The sequence below is a fragment of the Arctopsyche grandis genome, chromosome 11 (genome assembly GCF_051622035.1).
Source record: "Arctopsyche grandis isolate Sample6627 chromosome 11, ASM5162203v2, whole genome shotgun sequence".
Classification (NCBI taxonomy): Eukaryota; Metazoa; Arthropoda; class Insecta; order Trichoptera; family Hydropsychidae; genus Arctopsyche; species Arctopsyche grandis.
This window is the reverse complement of record NC_135365.1, coordinates 22,994,788-23,013,842: the sequence shown is the minus strand read 5'-3', so window position 1 is coordinate 23,013,842 and position 19,055 is coordinate 22,994,788. Positions and strand designations below refer to the sequence as shown.

Here is a 19,055-nt window from a genome sequence, read left to right as displayed (position 1 = left end):
CGTTAAAGTTATTCACGCCGATCTCGCATATCCCCATATTTAACACCTGCCAAGATGTCTTAAATCACGGTTATTATCGTTCCATATACATATACGATTTTTTGCCTATTTTCATACAATAAATATATTCGAAACATAAATAAGCAAAACGAAAACTGGCGTTCTACAGAAGCGCGTGAAGAAAAAACACATTTATTTATAACGCCTCATTCAAGAATACGTACATACAAATCTTCCTTTTGAAAAATATAATTTTTAGAATCGCACCTTATATAAAAGAATACAATTTTACATACGTATATTGAAAATAATATTAGACCGAAGAATAATATTATATTTAATTGTGTTTTGCGAAGATCCATTTATTTATTTATTAGCATCATCGGTATTTAATAAATATTTACAAAACTTCATCTTATAAATTTTTTGCATAACTATTTATGTCACAATACTACAGACAGACTCATCAAAGGTCAACCCATCATTATTGTTCCAAAGCATCATTATTTTATTTATTTTATTTTTATTTTTTATTTTTTATTTTTTTATTTAATTTACACCAAGAAGGCCTAACAGGTAAACCCAATGCACCTTCCTGGCCAAAGACAATTATATAAACATATATGTACACCATCCATATATACACAAATTCTTACACGTATACACAAATACACATACATACATTCATAAATATAAAAATACACATATATACATATACATACATACTCACCTACACATATATATATATACACATACATATATATATATATATATATATATATATATATATATATATATATATATATATATATACATATATATATATATATATATATATATATATATATATATATATATATATATATATATATATATACATATATATATATATATATATATATATATATATATATATATATATTTATATATATACATACATATATTCACATATACATACATACACACATACACATACATATACACATACACATACATTACATACATCCATAAACATACAAACATTATACATGCATATACACATAAACACATAAATACACATAAATAAGGATAAATTACTCATATATATATATATATATATATATATATATATATATATATATATATATATATATATATATATATATATATATATATATATATATGTGGGATTTTATGTGTGTGAGCGAATTATGTAATGGGTAATGTTAAGGAGTGATGTACAAACAGTGGTACACATGAGTGTACACTGTTTGTGAGTTGGCAGAAGTGTGACGCCAACTGACGGTGAGTAGTCGAACCGTTGGCCGGGCGGCCGCCGGTGGTGCGTACGCGCACGTGTTTATACTCAATGGTACAATAAACGTACATTGATGGACCAACATCGTCTTTGATTATCTCTCCCGCAATCCTCCCTATATCTTTGGATCCTACATATATATATATAAATAAAAAATAGCATACATATATAAATAAAGAAAAAAACAACATACATACATTATTGCTCTATTCAAGGATATACATAAGTAGTATTGCTATTAAGAAGATAAAGATGAAGTATTTTCACGAATAAATATGTATAAAAACGGACACGATATATGTACATATGTTTGTGGGTACGCGTCGTCCAGTATGGAGATTTTAGATCAAAAACAAATTTTAGAATGCCAGGAGTATATGTTGTGCCTAGAGATATTTATTAAAATAAATACACACGAACGAGGCGCACAACCAATCAGCGTGAAGTGGTCCACGTGGACTAAAACAATTGACCAATTAGAGCAACGACGATACATTCTGACCAATGGATGCATTTTAAGCATCCGCTAAAAGGATGTGGCATGACGAGCAATCGTATCGAGGAGACGCGGGGAAGTGGAGGGTGTGGAGCGTCTGACATGTGCTCCTGATATTGTGTGCCAAGCGAAAGATGACGTCAGAGTTAGATTCGCTGCACGAGAACGGGATGGATCGGTGAGCATGTAATGCGCACACTCAACTTTTTTTACGATCAATACTTGCTCGCGCGCCTATAAATTACCTTACATTATATTTATATAAAACGGATCTGCACCACGGAATCGAAAGTCGAAAGATCTAAAAAGCAAATATCGGAAAGCAACGATCCGAAATCGAAAGATCTTAAGTCGAAAGATCGAAAAGAATGTATGCATGGTAAACGGTACTATGTATATAATATATATATATATATATATATATATATATATATATATATATATATATATATATATATATATATATATATATATATATATCAGTGGCATGCGGTGAAATTATCTCTCTCTTTGTCATACAGCCTTGCTTAATGTGCGCGGGCAGGATACGGGAGGAAAAGCTTGTTCCTCTTGTATCCTGCTCGCGCAAATTAAGTGAGACTGTACAACGGGGGGAGAGAGAGTTTTACCGCACGCCACTGATATATGTATATACTACCCGCTTTTCAAATATATTCATGATAAACGAACATTTTCGATTTTTCGACTTTCGATCCGGGGACGGTCACCGATATATAACATATAACTTTATTTTAATTCGTGTATCAATTCCTTTCCAAAACCACCCGTTGAAATCAACGTTCACAACACTTGTATATAATACACATGTACATACATACCTCAATAGCTTTTTTAGTATTTGGAATGTTTTTATGCAATTAAGCTTCGCAATAAAAATGCAATTTTAACTATTCGCACGTTTCGAACGAATGCGATAGTTGCCGATCTGTACTAAAATCAAAACGTATAGCATACGACAAAAAATCCCGACAATAACCATACGGAAAATTGGATTTAGTATGACCATGTGCGTTCGTTCGGCTTTCCATATTTTTTCATATTTAATTTTCTCATATTGTGTAACCGGGCTCGTATCGCCTACCTATCGTTTGTTTATTTTATTTGGGCGGAAAAGTGAGCGAAACCCACCGACAATCGCCGCATGGCACACAAAGGGTTTGTTTATTTATTTATTTAACATTTTAAGCGTGTGAATAGCGCCAAGTACGATCCCACCCACTGAACGCACACCAGGAGCGGAGTGTGTTTCGAAATTCGGCATCGAGTTTGTTTACGCTTTTGCGATAACAATAACAAGGGTGATTTTTGCAATATCGCATACGGTCCTAGTGAATGAAAAAATAATTCACAAATTTCGATTAAGTCATTCAGCCGCGATTAATCCCTTCGAGGGGAACAAATAGGCCAAGAAACACTTTTACAAACATCTCATACGCACACACACACACACCATACACTTTCAATATAAAATGAGGCACTGTTATAATAATACATAGGTACAATAAATTAATAATGAAATACTTCAATGCATTCACCATATGCTTACATATGTTTGTACATACTACATACTTCAATAATTTAAACAGAATAAACAAATGTGCATAAAAAAAAGAAAGTCAAAAAGTAGTTCATCTACAATAGACAACGATAGTTCCAGTGTAACGAATTACTTTCACAGTCATTCTGCATAATATACTACTTTAATAGGTCCTTAGAATCTAATCTAAGATGATCGAAAAAATTGACTACTTACATATATTTCGAAAAGTTTGAAAAATTGATTTATAAGCCAATTTCATATGCAAAATCACCAAAAACTATAATTAAAATGCATATCAAAATTGATTACACGGACATATTTTTGATAACAATATTTTAATTGAGAAATTTTGCCAAAATCAAAATTTATTATGTTTTTTGTCTTATAAAATTAACCCACATGATTTTTTTTCTGTTATACGCAACTTTATGAATTATTTTCGTACAATATAAAAGCAAAGTCATAAAATTTAGCGATTGTCAAAAACAGTAAATTATCACTGCTGTCGCTTGAAACTACTAATTTTTTAAATTTTGCAAAGAATATTTAATAAAGAAGTTAAGTATGACGAAAATTATTCAAATTCGTATTATAGTTACATACAATATGTAGATAAAACTTCAACTTTATAAACCTCGTATTATTTTGTTGTCGACAATTGATTTGTCAAATAATTTCAGCTAACTGACACATAAGCAAGAACATCTTCATTACACACACACACACACACACACACTTAATTAAGATATTATTTAATAAATCACACCACTTTTCATAACACTGAACACAGCCAAGGTTCCTTGACTCACATCGTATATACGGACAACTTAGTTAAATATTTTAAAAATCTGGCAAAATATCAACACATCGATAAGCGCGCAAGCGCTTAATGCTTTAGAAAAAATTTAAAAATTCAAATTAAAACAATTATTTAGCAAAATTAGAGTCACGTGTCGACTTCCGACGATTGATCGGCCTCGTCGACTCGAAATTGCGGTCATCATCGGCACTTTTGACACGCCAAAAAAAAAAAAAAGTTAACACTGACCGGCAGGAAGGCGTCAATTGTCAACTTGCGCAGTTTTCGCGCGAGGGCCGGCGCTAGGCTAATTTATCCCAAGCGAGCGCACTTTATATGCTCCAGTTCATTAGTGGTCGCACTTGTTTACGTTCGCGCAAATTTACAACCAGAACGTTTCTCAAAGTGTCACGTGTCAAATCTATTGATGTTTACGATAATGGTTCGAGGGTATTTGCGGCGGGATGTGAACAAACTTCGTCGCTAAGTGATCTCAAAACAATCCAATCAACCCTATAATATTGTACATGAATACATACAAAGTACACCTCATACTTATAATCTACAAATAATTCATACATTAAAAATAGATAAACATCACGTGCTCGAATTGTGAAATTGACGAGATAACACCTTCGACACGACTACTCGATTTGAAGGTTTTAACATGCAATTAATTCACAATAATTCACAATTGTGACACGAGTGAAAAATGAAAGCGCACGTGTGCTAGCCCAAATACCGTGGATTTCTTTCTAATTTGGTACCTAAAAAGTTCCGCGTTGTATGTATGTATGTATGTGTGTGCGGAAAGGTCAACGGATGATCTATAAATATTTAATTTTACATTCAAATGACGAAATCTCTAACCGAGCTGTTAGCGCGATTGACTTCCGAGCCTGCGAATTGTTCATTCACAAATTTTTCCTATCGATTATTTCATTTCCAATCAAAATTTTCTAGTTTTGCTGGTGCGTATTTCGTTATGTAAAAATATTGTGTATTGCTCAAAGGTAATAAAACGGCTTGATTTCCTCTTATCTTTTGCATACATCAAGCGTACAGATTTTCGTGCTGTGTCCTTCTCTTATCGAGTTATTATTTACTATCGCTAATGAAATTCACGCGTGTGTTGAATAAAATATTTTTAAACGTTTGAATATTAATTGAGATAATATACCAAGTATTTTTATTACCAATGGAATTTTACAAGGAACGTCATTTCGATAAACATTTAAGACTTACTTTGACATTCAAACCTATATAATATATTATATAACCCATCTTCAATTATTATACAAGCAATTTAAATACTTCTACCTGATTGATTATAAAACATCATAAGATTTTATTTAATTCCATCAACTAAATGGAGATGAATTATAAAACAATAACAACTCCGAACATTGCAGTATAGTTTTTGTCTTGGTAACTTCTCTAATAGATATTCAACGTCTACTAGACTTAAAACTAGCGGCATGGACTAGTATTTAGTATATTATGCTTTCGAGCAGAGTGGTCACAAGTTCGAGTCCCGCTATTGGACAGACCATGGTTTGTGCTCCAGGTCAATCGTTTCTTATCAGAGTTTGCCAATTTTTCTGATTTTCAATGAAACGGTTCCTGTAAAAATTGGCATCCCCTTTACTATCTCTTTTGCTAATCTTAAGTTATTCAGTTAGTCACAGACATTAATAACAAACTAACCAGTAGATTCTATGATAGAATCACTAATAACTATACCAACACACTTGTGAAGAGTCTCGGTATTTACAACAAAATATCTATAATAGGTATAAACAAAGATTACCTCAACAAAATCTGCTTTAGATCGTCGACTTTAGAGAGTCCTTAATTAATATTATGTATTAGATGTACTATAAGCATTAATAGGTTTTTGAGCAATTTTTCCTATTATGCTGTATATTAGCATTATAATAATGTAATACTATGATTACTAAAAAAAAAAAATTAAAATTATAAAATAGAAAATGATCATTCGATCAGTAACTATTAAAATTGATATAAGATGTATTGTGAACATAATTTTAAAAAATCCTCCATAGATGTAACTGTGGATGTTTGTATGAATTCGCATTTGTATAAATGCTTATGTATATTGATTGTATTAAATCTGTATAACAAAGGAGGTATGTAAATACACTCGTCGCTTTGGAGCGATCTGTAAAGGCGAGTGTACATGTTCGATGGAATAAATAAAAAACAACACACCTATATGTATGTACATATAATACATAGAATAAGACAAATCGAAACGGATAGAAATCGTTGAAACAATCAAGTCACATTTCATTTTCTTTCAAACCACATACCTTTCAACAATTAAACCACCCTCTCGACTGTATGTATGTACATATATATGTATCTGGTAAGAATACAAAATTCCATTTCAAGCACAAATTTAAACGTGACACAACGTCAATTAAAAGAGCACACGTGCCGTCAATTTGTCACCGCCGAATCATTCACACGACACAATATTTAACCGTTCACACGAGATAACTGTCGCCTTTACACGCATTAACATCGATAAAAATATACACACATGCGAAAATTAAACACGATAAGAGCAGGTATTTCCAGTTTGGAAGATCACGTGCATACAATCGAGATGGAATATTCCGAAAATCCTTCAGAATGGATACATATGTACAATGAACAAAACCAACAAACTTTTCAGTGGGAATCCGAACAATGCCAAAACGTACGAAACACTGAAGTCTTTGGGGATACTGGGATAGAGATCACGGCACGCAATTTAGAACCGTCGGTGCCCGTCGATAGGGTCGATATTCGTGAGCACGATCGTGCGCTATAGCGCGCACGACGCGCACGCGCGCCGTCGTGCTGAGGACTGAAGCGTCGCGACGCTTCTTCTCTTATTCGTCGTCTATTCGTAAACCGGATGCTGGCGCGCTGACCTGCGCGCGCGCATCCAAAAACAACGACACTTCCGATTCTGCTTTTACACACACGTATATTTATACTGTATACAAAACGTATGTGTTGGTCGACTTCTCGCTAATCATTCCGTCCGTTCGAGCTTTATGCCGCCGTATATAATATTTTGCACGCTTTGGAAAATTTAATAAGCGTTATACATACATCAAGGACAATTTATTTTTAATGTTTTAAAAACAAACTAACTACCACGGGAAATATTAGACGCGCCGTAATAAATCAATGTTTTTTTTTAATCTAAAATGTAGAAATATTACTTTAATTTATTTATTTACTAGTGATTTTACCCGGCGTTGCTCGGTATTTGTAATATAAACCGCTTAATAAGCTTATTGTAAAAAACTAAATGTATGTAAGCTTATTGTAAATCATATTAACAATTAGATAACAACATAACTTCTTATTTGACATATTTGGCCAAAAATCATCAATACATGAAGCTAGACGCCAAATTTGAAATTTATATATACATATGAGAGTTAAAACTATAAATATTTAAATATAAGAGATAACGAGAACCTATAGAGCAAATTTTATAAATTATAGAGTGAATTATAGGCGTTTAAACAATTAAAATCTTATATGGCCATATCAAGGCGAACAGGTTGGAAGACACGGGACGAACGCTTATTAAACCTCAGGAAGGTTTACGGGCCCCGTTTTTAAAACGCGTTGTATACGATATTTTATCTCCAACGTAATGGCAGACGATACATTAACGTGTATTGATGACCAAAATGAGCAATATGGCAAAGTATGAAAACGATCGGATAAGAGATAAAAATGACCACTAACACGAAATCCATGTGATACGTAAAGGAGGTATGTAAAAATGGCCAATCTCATAGTAAACAATTTATTTGAATAGTTTTGTTTTATTCATATTTATTTTAATAATTTAATAATTGTAAGAAGGAATAAGAAAAACTCTTTCTTCTTTGTAAAATATTACCGGTACATAGCAAAGTAAATTACTCTATAGCTATTGAACAGTTTTATGGTAATGACCACAAAACACTGGTTGTGCAAAATTTTTTTATTCGACAGGAAGGTAAACTTTATCAGCCATAACATAATAATTATTATGGACAAAGAATACGAAAATATGTAGTGCCTAAAATATTTAACAAGATACCATTGTTAAAAGAAACCAAAAAATTAAGTAAATTAGCCATTAAACAAAAATTAAAAAATATTATGTTAGATTTATATAAGAAGGAGCTGAATTGTTTAGGTTTATTGTAAATTCATTAATGTGTTGCAAAGTTTAAATAAAGTATACAACTATTATAATAATAATAACATATATGTATGTGTGTATGTATTTACGTGTATGTATGTATATATGTGTGTGTATATATATGTATTTATAGGTGTATGTGTATATGTTTATATATACATGTATGTATGTGTGTATGTATGTGTATATATATGTATGTATGTGTATATAAGAAAGCAAACTGTTTGTGGTGTCGCGGATTTGTCACCACAATGGTGGGGATAAAGCCGAGTCATTAATTTAGATAGACATAGCAGGTATGTACATAGATATAATACTTATATTTAAGAGAGGTCTCTCCGCCAACAAACTATTTGTTATAGTTTGGCGGATTTATTTATATATTTGTAATATGTGTGTTTAAAATGAATAAATTTCTTTGGAAAAATAAAAAAAAAATTGAATATTCATTTGTTTTTGTTTTATTAAATTTAACTTCACGGATTCACCCCCGGCCTTCGCCCCCGACATCCCCCCCAGGCCTTCACCCCTGGCGCGCCCTAGGCCTTCGCCCCCGACGCATCCCGAGCCTTCGCCCTTGGCGCGCCCCGGGCCTTGACATGGCGGGGTTTACTACGGTCAATTAAATAATAATTAAAAAGAACGTATAAAATAATAATAATATGTACTTCAAAATCACTGAACAATTTAGTATGTATGTATTTGTTTCTGCTTTAAATTGGTAGATAACGTTTGCAATCGAACTTTCGTGTGTGTACACATGCCAGTCTCAAGAAGTTTTTTGCTATCTATCTATCTATAGTTTTTTGCTATCTGCCACTGTCGCAAAAACAATTGTAAACAGTATACTAGTGGAGACGATGGTGTGCATATTCTGAGAAAACTGTCATCATTATTTGCGAGAAATTAGGAGAGCTTTAGGCGATATCCTACCATTAAAAATATTATTATTATAGTAATTGCTACCCAAGCGATTTCGTCGTGAAAAAAAATAGCCGATGTCATTGAATATTAAAATAGTTCTCAAATATATCAAAACTAAAATTATATTGTTAGAAACGCCTCCCGCACCCCCCTAATATGCTTTCTCGCACCCCCCGTTAGGAACCACTGTATATGTAGTTTGCTTAAAAACACTGTCAGGTTGTTTAAAAATATGTATAATTTAATTTTTTTTTATGAAATTTAATTAAAAATAAAAAGTTCTTGTACTGTATGATTAATAATGCTTTCAAGCGCTTCGGAGATCTAGTACAGCTACCGTTCATTCCATCTCACTAATATGATGTTTTTGTTCCAAGTATAATATAAAGTTGTCACAATGGTTAAATATCATTTTCGTTGAGTAGTAGAGGTGAAAAAAATGATGTACCTTTATGATACATACATATATATGTATGTTCATCACATACCTTTTACATTTTAAATTTCAATCTATTTGTACAAAAGAAGAAAAAATATTTACTCCATACAAAATAATATAAGAATACTGAATATAAGAACAGCTAAAATATTTATCTAAAAAAAATTCCTTACGAGTGTTTTTAAAATTTCATCAAAGTTAAAACATTTCAATGCAATATTCAATTAGCTCGGTGGTTACGTTAACACCAACATAAAAATACTGAATTTAACAACAACTAAAATATGTATCTAAAAAATTGCTCTACGAGTATCATTTAAGTTTCATCAAAGAGAAATATTTCAATGCAATATTCAAAACCCTCTCGGTGGTTGGCATTAACGCAACCACTGAGAGATTCCCGGGTTCAAGTACTAGATTGATCTCTGAAAAAGTTCACTCCGAGTATAATCTATAGTGCTGCTAGTCAGACTTGGATACTTATGACTCCAAGTCAATCGTTTCTTCATGATTTATCTCATCAAATCGACAAAACCATATACTACCCACTATGTAACCACTATTTGAATATGATTACAAAAAATTATAATCTGTAAATTTCTATATCATATATTCTATATGTACATATAAGGGCAACCCGTTATGCCAGAAGCATAGCTCGGTCGTTAAGCTTCTGCCTAGCACCAAGAGGCGCCGGGTTCGATCCCATGAGGTGACATCGATTGAAAATAATTTTTCTTTGTATATCTGTAGTGCTGCTGGTCAGACTTGAATATTTGTGACTCCAGGTCGATCGTTTCCTATCAGAGTTTTGCCAATTTTTCTGATTTCATTGTCGAAACGGTTCCCGATTAAATTGGCTAAAAACCTTCCTACCTACCATGTCACAACTATTTGATTATGATTAATGTACAATAAAATTTATATACAATTCAAAGATGTCTCCTTAATTACGAGTTTTCTGAACCTGTACGGCCTTCCTGGTATATTTGTATATATAAAAAAAATATGTTCATAGTGGAAATGAAATATTAATTTTAATATAAATTTGCCAAAAATTTCTGACCTTAATGTTCTGCGTATAAATTTCAGCTTATATATATATGTAGGTATGTATATACAAACCAAAGCCTCCAATAATTTATCAGGTTATAATATTGCAAGTAAAATTGCCATAAATATCATTCAAATTAGTACTTTCTCTTTACAATACTACAGTAAATAGTTAGCATGCAAATTAATGATACATAAACGCACATTTCTAACAAACTAATCATACATTGAAACGATCATTCCATTTGCACGACAGCACGGGGATAAACAATCAATCTCCAAATAAAAACAACATTATTTACAAATGATAGCGCATACATACATATGTATGTATTTCAAATTGACCCTTTCCTATGCATACGAGACGAGATCACACACGACCGAGCCGATAAAGTATCATCCGAAAGAAGCCGATTAAGAGACACGTTCGAATCAATACGCACACTCTCGTACATTATTACCACATCGAACCAGTTTTATAAGCCTATCCAGATACTTCTTTTGGGTCTCTTTCTCTCGGGTTTGATTAGAGACGAGACCCGGCCGAGATCAGGGGTCGGCAATAAATAAATTGGCGTTACTTTCGGTCTTGTCGCTGGTGTCAAAGCGAGGCCGTACATTATACCAAATTCTAATTAATATGATTTATCGGCAAACGCGAAAGATTTATAACAGTGGCCCTTTTGCGATCGATTCCGGAACTTTTTATCGACAATTATGCATTTTCGGTTTCTTAATGTGGAATATATGATAGTACTCATTGCCTTTTCATCTTCTGATAAACTTAAAGGATAGTTTCCCGGCCCCAAAATTGCACATAAAATCAGAATAAGATGTCTATATAAATTTCAAAATATTTAAATAACAACCTATACGATTAAATCATTCCTAGATACCGTACACTCTCGATTATCCGGGCTAATGCTGGGGAGGGAGGGCACGGATAATTAAAAAACACGGATAATCCGAATCATCAAATTTTAACTTGGTTTCGAGTATAATATCATATTAACAACACAAATTTTTGTTTCATAAATTTTAATACTCATAATTTATTAAGAAAAACGCTTATAGTTAAGTAGATATGTGGCCGTTAGTACCTTTAGTTAGTACTACTGTTGCTAATATATAAAAAAATCTAGTCAACCAGCCAAACGAAGCATTGAAGTTGTCTACTAATCCTAATTTTTCATGGAACAACTTGGCTGTTTCCATACACATTTGAACGCTAATTGATATTCTTTCTGCTCACTTTTTATTTAACTATGGGTTTACCTGTTAGGCCTTCTTTGTGTAAATTAAATAAAAAAATAAATAAATAAACATGAGTATAGCTGCATCCAAATCTTCGTATCTTGACATTTTCATCCTTTTTCGTTTCAAAGGACCTGCAGAACTATCACAATCTCTCGCGAACGCCTCTAACTTATTTTTTTTGTTTAACTATATTTCGTGCAGGTATGTAAATCTGAAATATTTTCGAGTAAATACCAAAGAAAACAATTTCAAACACAAAGTTATTGATAGTAATTAAACATACGTATGTTCGAAAAAATCTGCTCTGAATACACGCACTTGTTGAAAAATTTTGACGCAATAGTAAAATACATTTAAAAAGGGAACGAAAAATAACTCTGTCTGACATCATTTGCTTCAAATAACACGCGTGTTTACGGTTGCAATCAATCGGTGCGTCTCATTATCATATAAGAAAAAAAAAATTAAAATTAATTAATATTTTTCTAGCACGGATAATCCGCACCAGGGTAATCGAGAGTACACTGTATATATTTTTGCGTAAGGGTGAGTTAAGGATCCAAATGAAAGACCACACGTAACCAGCGCTTGCTCCTGAATAATCTTGATATAGCGTATGTACCTTCTTATAAAGGACAAGTTGCTCACCACAGCCTCCCCGCTCCATTAATGTATATATTGTTTAGGCACGTACAGTTTTAAGTGAGTCTCACGCTCTTGCCCTGGTTCTGAGAATTCTAGCGGCCACTTACTGAGTCCCGTTAGGCCAATTCGGGGGTCTCCATTGTTCACCCCCCGGAAATTAGACAGCGAATACTCTCTCTCGTAATCCTACGTTACAATATCTACGGTATTTTAATGATTTTGTTGAATCGTGCTCAATTTCTAACTGATAAATCAGTTTAATAAAAGATAAAGTGATTGACTGTCTATATTTCGTACAAAATTATCTCAACAATTTTATTTATTAATAATTACTGCTAAATTTTAAATTTGATAAAATCAAATGAGCGTATTTGAACTTTTGATAAACTATTTATTTTCAGTTCAAAAGATTTTTACTGACATCTATGTATGTGTATTAGAGTTGTCTACATTTTTTTTGTTTCTCATAAATACAACTACATACATATATACATATGTATGTATTGCTAAGAATCTTACATGTAGATTTTTTGTTTTTTATGGGGTAAAATTAGCATAAAAATTAATAATTGTATATATGTATGTATGTATGTATGTATATATCAATTCTGAAAGCCTATCTAATATATAATTTCGAAAGAGACTTTGTAACTACATATGTAAGTATTTATGTAAATATATTTGGTTGGGAGCATCGATTACAAATCAAAGTTTCATGACAACAATATCGATATATGGTTGAATATTATTTTTTTTCGATTCAAATAAATTTAATTAAAAAACAAATGAATATTTACATTAGTTTCGCCATGTTTATGCTGTTTATATTACAAATACCGAGCGAAGCCGGGTAAAAACACTACTAAGGCTATAAAACAAAGGCACTTGTACCTACTGAAACCATCCAAAAAATTTTATATATACATAAATAACATCTGGAGATTTATCTTATACATAAATAATGTACATCAGGTCGAAAAACATACATAAAGAAGAACTTACAAATATACGTATATACGAATTTTGAACCAATATAAATCGATCTATTGATAATCTTTTACTTGAGTTCATACATATGCAATTCTTTCAATTGATCGATTGAAATCCACTACGAGATATTCCTACTATTTCACGTTATATTTTAAGCATTCAACATTGTACATAACTTATGAATATTCAAACGGTTGAGTCAACGCGCGTCGAACGCAATCTTTTGTTGATCGATGATCTCTGTCCAAGCGTATTACCGAAAAAAAAAAACAACAAACGTAAATATACATATGTACATATTAAGTGTACACTTTTAAAAAGGATGTATTTGTTTCCCACATGTGCATCCTTCCAAATACGTACACACACTCCATCATGCAATTAGTTGAATCAAGACCCCATGTGTCATGGAGCGACAAACCCTGACAACCCGCCTTATGAAAATTAATGACAATTAGTTGCGGTTATTTCGTTAGAATTTCTTCAAAAGTTAATTTTTGGTTCTATTGAAAAAACGCTCGGAAGTTGTTAACCCCTATGAGGGACCACCCGTACGAGACATCTTCAACGGTTTGGTTGAGCCCAAGATCGAGATTGTGATTCTCATGACAAAGTACAACTTTTTGATGTTTTTGTATGCGAAAGCTAAAAGTCCTCAAGACATGTGGTTTGCTACCAGTAATTATTTCTAAGTATATTCAAATGCTATCCACTCGCACTTTCAACAGGCAAGATCTTTCCAATTTGATATCTCGACTTAATCAAAGCGGTTTTTTGCTTTAATTTTTTTGACAAAAATTTTGTTTTTTTGACAATTTGATTCGCAAACTTCAGCTTTAAAGAATATACTTGAACTAGCTATCATATAATGATATTAATCAATACGTAATGTGATGTTCCAATGCAAAAATATCAGTGATTTTTCAAAAGAAAGCGTAGTCAGATTTTTTTGAATTTAAATTATTTATTTTTAATAACAAAAAATTTAAATAATGCCGTCTAATATGTATTATATTTTGGGTTGTCTGAATTGCCTGGAAAACTAATAATCAATCTGCAAAAACAATCAAGCATTTTTTAAAAGAATCTTGAACAGCATTCCTCAACTTTCTTAAATCTATTTAACTAACAAGTTCTGGCAGTTCAAACTAACATAATTTATTGACTTTTATAATTTCTGAGAATATCTGTATATCGACATATGTACATATCTATATAAAATTGAATGTCTGTTTGTCTGTCTGTCTGTCTCGTATAGGCTCCTAAACAACTCAACCCATTACGATGGAACTTTCAGTACTTGTTGTCTGCATGTCCGGGAAGCTTACTGTGAAAAAAAACGGGATAAAGCCTCTTAATAATAATATTCGTAATAACGATTTTACCGACGCGATAGTTTGAAGCGCCATTGTCTAGTCAAGGAAATGAGTTCGTTGGTAACCACGTTACCAGTTGGTTTATGACGACACGGCGTTGAAGAGACGTTATTAGAGCTCTAACCATCACTTAAAACGGGAACAGGAACAGGAATTGCATGCTTTATTCTGGCATTGCAACGCATACCAGGTTCAGCTAGTATCGTATAAAATTACTTTAAAAAAATCAAATTGACGCATTTGTAAATCTATTGATATATCTTTTTTCTAGTGTATTGGCTACCAATCATAATTCTGGCTCAACTCTACAAACTTGAACCGAAATAAATTCAAATTGAAAATAGGCATATTAAGATTAAAAAAAAAACAACAACAATTATACCATTTATTTCATTCGGGTCACAAAAAAGCTAATCTTCGCTGTCAAGAAGCACTTCGCCAAATCCTCATTGCCCAATAATTACGCACCTTTTATTCCATTACAATGATGAGTAAAAGCAACGATCGGGTCTAATCACCACTGTCATCATCATTTGAATTGTTTGAATTTTTCAAAATTCCCATTCAATCGACACACCAACACTTACATACATACATACATATATGTAGTTTTAATGCATATTTAGCGATGTTTGCGCGACTCGAGTCGGCCTTCGATAGGCATCCACAAAAAGTGGCCGAAGAAGAAATCCATCAACGGTGATTGACGTCGGATGCCGTTGGTCAAAACAAAAATTTCCTATATTTCAATGTTAACAAGAACAATTGACGCGCATGTGGTCACTACCAAGCGTAGAAACAGTCGCTTCATCTGCATAATATGGACAAAACACCGCGAACATCTAAATATGTGCATATTTAAGCGTACCACTGACGAAACTATTAATGTTTCCGACGGACTATTTTTAACCGAATTTATGTATTTTCATAAATAAACTCCATTACGTAACCAACTAATTGGTCACATTAAGCATTACTAAACTTATTACTAAGAAGTGTGAATCGATTGAAGTCATACAATCGACGGTGCTTTGAAACCACAAAAAAAGTCTACAGTCAATAAATATTCATACATATCGGAAAGATAATTAAATTCGGACGTTGAAATATAACCAAATTAACTCAAGGTAATCTACTACTATGTATGTATGTATATTATCATCATACAAAATAAGTCAATACTGTATTATTACAACGTAAAAATATTAATCATTAATGTGCCTTTTAACCATGTTCAAAAATAATTGTCCATTAAAATTACACGGGTAACTAATGGATATTTTATCACCATTAGCCTTTAACTGGTCTATTTTACTAACACGACGGTTTCTAAACTGATTCATAATAGATTAGACGATATTTTTTTCATTGAATCAACGACAAAATAAATTATAATTCATACACGGATATTAACTTTACATAATTTACACATGCATATAACATTTCTCAAAAGCATCAACCGAAAAGAATCAGCTTTTAACAAAAATTAGCATAATTGCTAGAATTTTTATTACGATCCTAAACACACATTCTACTTATGTATAATATAAACTTTTATAAATATTTCAAAAAAACATAAAAATACCTTCAATATTGCCAAATTTAATTTATGAATACATAATAGTTTATTTATAATAAATTCCTTTATTTAATAATGAAATACATTTTAATAAACATATTTATTTATGGACATATGTATGTACATATATGAAATCATTAAACATTCTCTACATAGTAGTTTTTGTCTTGATAACTTCTCTAATGGATATTCTACGTCTACTAGAGTAATAACTAGCGGCGTGGACTAGTAGTTAGTATATAATGCTTTCAAGCAGAGTGGTCACAAGTTCGAGTCCCACCAGATTCCCGTTACTGGCCAGACCTTGGTTTGTGACTCCAGGTCAATCGTATCCTATCAGAGTTTGTCAATTTATCTGATTTCCAACCAATTGGCAAGCTTAACCAATTTATCGCAATTTTCGAGTTTAGCATCTCCGATTTCACTGATTCGGATAAAAATGCTGCAAATTTGTCCATAAATGTCTCGCAAATTTTGAGTCCTTCAGCATCTCGAAATAAGATGATATATATATAAAAAAATGACCCGTAAATGTAAGCTTATCAAAAAAAATGTATCGATAGATGTCTCTATAACGCTTTGTTAAAATTATTCTAAAAATTGTATATCGATGTTTATAATTGGCCAGGAAGGCGCATTGGGGTTTACTTGTTAGGCCTTTCTGGTATATGTATATGTACAACCAGCGGCGGGAACTAGTGGTTAGCATATTATGCTTTCGAGCGAGTAATCACGGGTACGAGTCCCACTATTTTGCAAATTTCTCTGATTTTCATTGAAAAACTGACATCTCCTTTTCTATCTCTCTTGTTAACCTCAAACTATTCGCAAATTTAATATAAAGTGCTGTAAAATTTCCCCATAGATGGCACTGTACTTGTTTGAATGAAGTGGCATTGTAAAAATGCTTATATCTATATATATATTGATTGATCTTGAATGTCGTTTTGGAGCGATCTGTTAATGTTCTATGAAACAAAATTAAAAAATATGTACGTAAAAATAATAAAATAAAATAATATGCATTAAATATTTATATATTCCAATAAAGCATACATATGTACAATAAGTTTGTTCCAAACTCCAAACCAAAGTTAAAAAGCACATTAGCGTGTGATAGAAAAAGAAAAATTTTAATTTACGCTTTCGTCAGTTTTCGAGTTAGGTTTCCAGTTAACGCTTAAACCGCGTCGACGGACTCACGTACTAGCAATTAATTATTTCCACGGGCAAACTCTATGCTAGCGAACAATGATATGTTCACGTGTTGAATTTCAACAATGATAAAAACAATAGAACAACTGCGGACGCGATACTTAACCCAACAAACACACACACAAACAACTGTCCAAACCGTCGAGACTAAACGCGAGAAAATCGTCCTCGAAATTTTATAATATATTTTCGACGACAGACTGCGGAAATCGTGCGTCAGGAGAAATAAAAAAAAATGTACCGGGAAGTCGGCCCAGTACAATTTAAAGATTTCCGAAATGGAATTCGCGGTAAGGTATTATGGGGAATGAGTATATGTATGTATATGTGTGTATGTATGACGGAAACACGTAGAAAATGAGACCACAACACCGTGAAATGTTAATCTCGCAACCCCCAAATAGGGGTTCGTGCCCCTACGTCCCCGAGGGGTTATTCTTTACATGATTTCTGGTGCATTTGCGAATGTGTTGCATTTTTTTCGGGCATGTGTAAGTATGTCGTTACAAATCCGAGTCAATTTCATTTTGACTCGGAAACGTATCGCCCTCACAAATGGGGGAGAGTTTAGATTATGACTTCCTTTTATAAAAAAGTAAAACAAAATACGGAAAATCTTCATATAATTCTAATTCACGATTGAGCTGTTTTGGCAAGTCACCCCATCGCATTTAGATATTTATACTTGGCATAATAGTTTTATATATGGAAGGGCTGACCAAAAAAATTGACCACTGCATAAATTCTATTATAATAGCCATTCACGGAACTTCGGGGCAAAGTTGTGTGTTTTTATCTATTCAACGATATGTACATATATTATTACTATGCGACGCTTTTATATGTATTTTATTTTATTTATTGAAAAATCAATAGACAACAAGATGTAGAAATGCCTAAAAATAAAGAGTAAATATAACAAAATAAGATCCGAGTCCAATTACAGACTTTTACAAGTTACATTAAATGGTGCATAGCATAAACAAATGAAAAAGAATAGAAAAAAAACTAAAACATGACTAAATAGAACATTGCATATACATACATTACATTACTTAAAGTGTTAAAATATTGGAAAAAAGGTTATATAATAGAATAAGAAAAGGATCAATCGCTAAAGATTCTCCTGATGGTAGTCCTGAATTGATGTAAGGAATTACCGAACAGATCAACCTCATTTAGCTCCCCGTCAAACATGCGAT

General features: G+C 32.3%; 1 protein-coding gene across 1 annotated transcript in view; it reads right to left on the bottom strand.

Moving 5' to 3' along the window:
* side (motor axon guidance molcule sidestep) overlaps positions 1-7,030 on the bottom strand; it is a 225,977-nt gene extending 218,947 nt beyond the window's left edge. The window contains exon 1 of the mRNA XM_077440907.1: positions 6,848-7,030. The gene's annotated coding sequence lies outside the window, so the exon portion shown is untranslated. The remainder of the gene's footprint in view (positions 1-6,847) is intronic.
* Between the last annotated feature and the right edge of the window lie 12,025 nt (positions 7,031-19,055).